The sequence below is a fragment of the Pinus tabuliformis genome, chromosome 5_2 (assembly GCF_031772625.1).
Source record: "Pinus tabuliformis cultivar Carrire ecotype Pingquan chromosome 5_2, CPIR1, whole genome shotgun sequence".
NCBI lineage: Eukaryota > Viridiplantae > Streptophyta > Pinopsida > Pinales > Pinaceae > Pinus > Pinus tabuliformis.
The window spans coordinates 452845269-452852726 of NC_142306.1; positions in this window are offsets into that span (position 1 = coordinate 452845269).

The following is a 7458-nucleotide window of genomic DNA, read 5'->3' on the forward strand; positions in this document are numbered from 1 at the left end:
TTCCCTAAGGCAAGTGTCATTTTGGAAGCTTCCTGGGTCTTGACACCTTGAGAAATGAGCCTGCCACTTGTCCACTCTCGTTTAGCGCAGGTAGCCTTTGTTCCAGTTGACATTCAACACAGGTAGCCAGTGTTGGCTTTGACATTCATCGCAAACAGCTAGTGTAGCCACTGAAATGATCCCGAATTGACTTGTTTTTGAGCAGTTTCAGGTGGAGAACTTCTGTGAATTGTTGTGGTTTGTTAGCCTTGTTCCTCTAGGGGTAGGAACAACATGTTTTAGGGACTTTGGATCCCTTAGATTATGGACATTTCATGCTCAATGCTGTAAGGCACAAAAATGTCTATAACATGGGGAAGGAGGCATGTCCCCATCAAATGAGCTGATGTCTACAAAATATATAGTACACAAAAATAATTAGACAGTTTCATTAAACAATTTAATAAAACAAGATAAAGAATGTGCTAGAATAAATTTTATTCTAATTCACTAAAACAAGAAAAATCAAAATAAATTAATTTAAATAAAACAATAATATTACCTATATCATATAGAGGCTTAACCACTATGAAGAGGATGTTGGGACACCTCCAAAATCAATCCCCATGTATGAAAATGCCAATGCGACAAACACATGGCCATCCTCACTGGCCTATAGCGCCATTTCCACGAGAGAAATCCTGGTCGAACACTCCTGTAGGCCCCCCTTGGGCATCATTTGCCCCCACATGCACATCCAAAACTTATTGATTGTCCTAGGAGGGCGACGGTCAAATGAGGCCTCATCTCTAGAAACCTCTCAAAAAATAAACAAAAAATCTCGAAAGTGAAAGGGAAGGTCTCCCTCCCATGTCTTAATGTATGACGTCTATCTAAAGCCATGCAAAACTACCTCAAAAAAATGGCAGACCATCTGATGCACGTGGCACCCAAATCAAAGAATCAACATAATACAAAAGTGGGAAACTAATGTGCTTCCCATCACTACTAAAGTGTGAAATGGCACTAATAACGAGTGGAACCTAACCTCCTCTACAACAAAAGATGAAATCTATAGCTATCTGCCACAAAGTTGAAAATATGATGGATGAATTATTTGAGGCCTAACATATCTCTGAGTGTAGGCAAGCTGACTCTTAGTTACAATCCCTGGGGATCATTAGGTAAATGGGAAAATCCTCCCCTCTCTTGGATAGGACAATGATAAAGTATATGTCCTCCTCAGTGGGCCTATACCACACCCTAATTCCAACACGGAAGGCCTGCTCCTGGGCATTCCATTAGTGGATCAGATGCATCAATATGACAGAGTGCACCATTAGGGATGTAGCCTCTTCATAATACTTGAGGAGGCCTACATTCCTCAAGAGTGCTTAGGTCGCTGCAGTAATAGGGTAAGGGTATGAATCCCTCTCCCTCTCTCTGACTTACCATGTTCAGTCCATATTGTATGGTTTTGCCTGTTGCTCCTCCTCCCTTTGCTGATGTCCCTACTACATGATTGACATATAAAATAAATCAAAGTCATACATAAAATACATTTTTTGATTAAATGAAACATGTATTTATAAATATCGAAACATAACTTTCAATTAGAAAAAAAAAATCATTGGTGTGCTCAAAACACAATCATGCACCGGTGCTGGTGCGCTCAAAACATATTCATGCACTGGTGTTGGTGCACTTTAAACTATAACTGCACCGATATTGGTGTGCACATAAGTATGACACACTCTTGTTCGTTCAAAAATTTAACTTTTGATAGTTGTGCGGCACACTTGTGCATTTATAACCTTTTCACTCTGATATAGAAAGTTCAGGTTATCAGATACACCGAGATATAGCAATAATTTTAAATATTATTTTTGCATTGTGTTTGGTAAATATAAATGCACTAGGTGTGACGTACCAACATATAATATGTCACATCTTTCCCAGTGAATTTTCATTTACAAAATGCACCACAATACTGGTAGTATGTTATGTTCACGCACCAAAATGTGGTGCACCCTGTAAATTTATAGAGTGCGGCAGTATTGGTGTGAGCCAAACATATTGAGCACACCATGCAGTGACTTTTTTTTTAAGTGGAAAATTTAACCTAATTGTCAATTCTGATCCACTAAAAAATTAAATTATAATGAAACATAGAAATTACCTAGACATTTAGTCGTTGGTGAGGCATTGTGGACATGTAATGGAGAAAAAAAAAATTAGCACGGATTGGAAAAATTGGAAACTCAAATAGTGACCACAGTGCAAAAGTATGGTGAGTAAGAGAAGCATCAACGTAAGCGAACTTTCATGTGGCAAGAGTGCCACAGGTGCTTCAGAGCTCTCTTGCACTCTAGATGGTAAAAATGAAAATTATGGTTGGGAGGGTTTTTGTTATTTAACCTTCGTCTCATGTGTTTCTCTAACAACACTGCTATGAGATATATCCAAAATCATCGTGCTTGTTTTTAATTAAAAAATATCAAGATGATTTTCTTTAGATACCCTATGGCGTTTCTATATAGGTATTGCACTAGTGCTGTGTTTTTACTATAGCATCGCTCATTTTTTAGAATTTAAAAACTGCTTAGTGGTGTGCTTTAGAAGATGCCTCGTGGAATTTTGATAAGATTACCACATCAAAGTGTCGTTGGAAAATAGTAACACATTTTTCTGAAATTTAAAACTACAAAGGTGATCCTAGTGGTATGCACTGTGACATTTGACTATATGAAGGACATTGGTGCCATCAACTATTCAAACACCGGTGCGTTGTGGTATTTATCAGACCATGTTTTTTTTGTATATAAAAATAACTTTTCCATGGTGCACTATGTTATATGTAGCACCGGTGCTTGTATGGATAGTAAAGCACCAGTGTGTTTGTATATTCTATACACACTGTCCAAAAAAAATCTGCTAAAACATCCACCCACCCACCTCTGCTAGTGACCTCTACTACAAATGAATTTTTGAGCTATTTTTATAGGGGCCTACTCAAAAGCCTCTGCTAGAAGGTATTTTCCTTGTAGTGTAGGGAATTAATATTTCCTAAGAAATATTCCATAGCCTTCTTATTCACTAGGAATGGGATCTACATAATAGCTTTGACACTGTAGGGATCAACTTTGATTCTTCTCTTTGCAGTGATCTACCCTAATAACGTCCCTTTTGACACACCAAAGATGCTTTTATTTCGATTAAGAGAAACCCCATATTTACGACACCACTCAAATATTTTTTTCAGATGACATACATGATCTGATCTTATTTTTGAAAACACAAAAGCATCATCCAAATAAACAACTACACTCTGACCAATAATACCATGGAAAGTAATGTCCATCACTCTTTGAAACGTAGTGCCGAAATTGATAAGCCCGAATGGAATTATCTTGAAGGAAAATGTTCCCCATTTGGTCCGGAAGGTAATCTTCAAATGATCTGGTTCTACCACAAGCACTTGGTTGTAACTAGAGAAACCATCTAGTAGAGAAAACGAGTTAGACCCAAATACTATTTTGAGGATCTTTTCCATAGACGATACTGGATAATTATATTTATCAGATGTTGAGTTGGTATTGGGAAATCTACACATAACGTTATTTCACTGGACTTCTTCCTAACTGGGACCAAATTTGAAATGCAAGTGGAATGTATGACTTTAAAGATGATCTGAGCATCCAACAATTTTCTTAATTGTTTTTGGATGAAGGGCTCTGACGTTGGATGAACTTTCCTTAATTTATGTTGGAAAGGGTTTATCCCTTCTTTTATGGGAATAACATGCTAGATAATACATGTATCATATGTCTTTTAGTCATCATATGCCCATTAAAACGCATGACAATACTATTTGAAAAATTCAATGAAAGATTGTCATTCTTGTGGAGAACAACACATACCAAGGTTTACATACTTCAGATCTTCTTGAGTTATGAGATTGAATTGTTTAGTTTATAACTTCGAACTATGAGTCTTGGTATTGATTGGTCCTTTGAACTGATTTTGTAGGTCATATAGTTTTTCTAGGGACACCACACCTTTAGCCACAATGTTACCTTTAATTGCATTAGATGCTTCCTACAAAGCCTTGTCGTGCTCATTCTCATCTATAGAAACATCTTTAAACACGTTGGCACTAGCCATGAAATGTAGTATCTATTGGTTGTTTCTGAAAATAAAAAAATTAGTGACATTGTCAGGCACAAAATATTTATAGATAATCTCAATAGAAAATCCATTTCTAAATGGTGACATCCTAGCGGTTGCATTTTCTAATGCGTCTGATGCGACATTTCTAAGCCTAGGAAAATAAATAATATTAAAATATTTGAAATTATTAATTAAACACCATACCTCCTCCTGGTAGTTTTTAAGATTCGGTGAAACATAGTGGATAGTATCCCGTACCTAATGATTGGCCACCTCTGAGTCACCAACTACCTTGAGAAACTCAACCATAAGATTGATGGATTTCTTTAGTCCAAGTACAAGTGCTTCATATTCGACAGTATTATTTGTGCACTCAAACTCTGAACAACATGATATGATATGCTTCTTATGACATGGGTCTATAAGTAAGCAACCAACTCTAGAGCCATCCTGCATCTGTGAACCATCAAAGTATAAATTCCAAATATTGTTAGCTACTAAGCTACTATCTAAACTATTTTTACTATTATTATGTATATCTATATTATAGGATTCATTTACACGAGCTGGAGAATAAGGGAGGAGCTCCAATTATGTCTCTAGTGGGATGGGTCCAGGGCGATGGTTTTACTTTATAACACTTGTGATCTATTTCTAAGAAACAATTTCTAAAGATTAAATCAGCAAGGCAAATAGGCTCATTATGGCCCTCAAGTGGTGTCACAGTGTGTTTCATGTATGGTTCACTTTCCACTCGAATCTGGTTATTTCTGCCCTTGTATGGAAGTCATAAATGTGACCAATCTATAGAAAATTACCCTTTTAATTTACTAGACTAGTCTAAACTCAGGAGTGCACCATAGGCTTCAAGGATGTCCACAATTAAAATATTTATACATTGATGAAATCGGTGATCAGAAGATAATTAGATAAGAACAGTATTGAGTTCACCAATAGCTTTGTCAAGAGATTTTTCCAGTTGAATGATTTGTGCATCATTTTTATCCCATTTAGCATTTATTTTGTTAGCAACAGACATTGGCATTACGTTTAAATAATCACCAGAGTCGAATAAACAATTATGGACATTCTAATTAAAAATTTCAAATGTAAAAAAAATGTAGGGTAGAGAGTGTTAGCATGTAATGATACAACATTAACTATAGATTCAAGGGAACAATAAGACTTACCAAACAACTTTTGAGAGGCATAATCTTTTTCATTTGGAAAAGTTTGTGAAAAGGCTTGGACAGGTAGTTCATGCTGGTTTTCTATCTTCACGAGCCTATATATGGAAATATTGGCTCGATCTCTCTTCAAATATTTGAATATGGCCTGTTAAAGTGTTTAGAGAAGTAGTTTTATTTGACACTTCTGGAGTGATGAACTTACTTTTGCTACTAGAGAAAGTATTCTTGGAAGTGGTTGTATTTCTAGACTTACTTTGTACATCCTTAGTAGGATTAACTAGTGGTGAGATCCTTCTTAATAGTTGTTCTTTCAATTTTTGTCTCATCACCTCTTATTCATAAATGGGCCCTTGGCTCCTCAAGTTATATCAACATTTTTCTTTTGAAGGGGGGGCGGGGGTCACTTTGAGGTGGTGCTTCAACACTTTTCTACTAAGTCAGCATTAAGAATACAATAAAAATAATTCACTGCATATCCAATACCTTTACTTTATTCAACTACTACATGTTCATCTGTTTCTTCCATTTGTTCTATCTTCTCATGTTCTAGTAAGGAATCCATAATGTGTGCAGCCAGAGAATTCATGTTGTGGTTCCACTGTGGGCATGTCTTCTCTAAATGATATTCCTGGTGGATGGAAATATCTTTCCATACCCATACTTCCAATATTCAACACAACATTCACTCTAGTCAAATTTAGTAGGATGATTATTTTTGATATTGTTATTCCTTCAGAATGGAAAAAACTTGGGGGGGATTTCTACTGGTAGAAGTCTCACTTGGCCTTCTCTTTAATTCTGAAATCTCATTGGTAAGTTCTTTTATTGTCCTGGTCAAGCTTTCAATATATGTGGAATCCTTTTCCTTAACATTACTTGAGGAGGTTTGAGACCTACTTCCAATCTCCTTAGAGTCTTTTGATTCATCATCATGATTAATAACTCCAATAGCATTCAAGTCTTTCTCCATGGCAATTTCTTCTGCAAAGTTTAGTGCCAATATTTCCATTGCAGCTATTTTAACAAACGAGGAAATGTTGGTGGGTAAGGAAGCTATATAATACTCAATAGTAATTGAATCATGAGGTTGGGTTCCCGAGGGGAAATTTTTCAATATGCAATTAAAATTTTGATTGAAGTCTTTTAGTTTTTCCTTTTCCCCCATCTTACTATTTGTTATCTCTTTTAATAACATGGTGGGAGTCTTGTCATCAGAAAATTTCTCCAAAATTATTTTTTTACACTCCCTCCAACTTTGGACTGAATTGATAAGTAGAATATGGTACCATGTTTTTTCTCTACCTTCTAACATAAAAGGAAAAACCCTACAATCAACATCATTATACCGTACCTTTAACAAATTTTCCAGATGTCCGAGCATTTTATGAAGGTTATGTAGAAGAGAAATAGGCGCTTGGGACATCCAATTCAGGTTCTATTTAGAAATGTCTTCGTCTCTAGGTTCCTCCTCCCTTTCAAAATCTGACGAACCTTCTCCTTCACCATCTAAACCATCAAAAATATCGTTGGAAAAAACAATGTCTTCCTCGTACCCTTCATTAATGGGTGTAAGTGGATCTTTCTGAACTGTGTCTTCTGAGGACTCTGCTAACTCTTCAAGAGTGGCAAAAACCAAATATTCTAGCATTGCAACTAATACATCAGTGTGAGTTGTTTCTTTCTTCTTAGGGTGATGCAAGATATTATGTGCAATAGCAAGTTAACCAATAGATTTTTCAAACCAACAGGTTATATGTTGAAGTGCTTGGATTTGTTCGTAGATAACCTCGTATGCCAACTCTGGATGAGGCTAAGAATAACCTCCTACTTCAGGAATAATAGTTGGAATGATGCTTGGAATATTTCTACCTTGTCTAGAAGAATAATTATTAGGGTGTGAGGAGTTATCAACCATAAAAAATTGGATTCCCTCCTTCTAGCGCTATAATGTTGATAGTGTTGGATACCTCTAATATATAGGGGTTATCCCCATAGGTTCTAGTTACACCTCACATCGTTTTGTGTAGGAATCCCATCTGGAATACAACTCGGATACCATTTTCTTAAACATAGGCCTTGGCTTTAATAATTAGCATGAGGGAGATGCGCACATGTGATT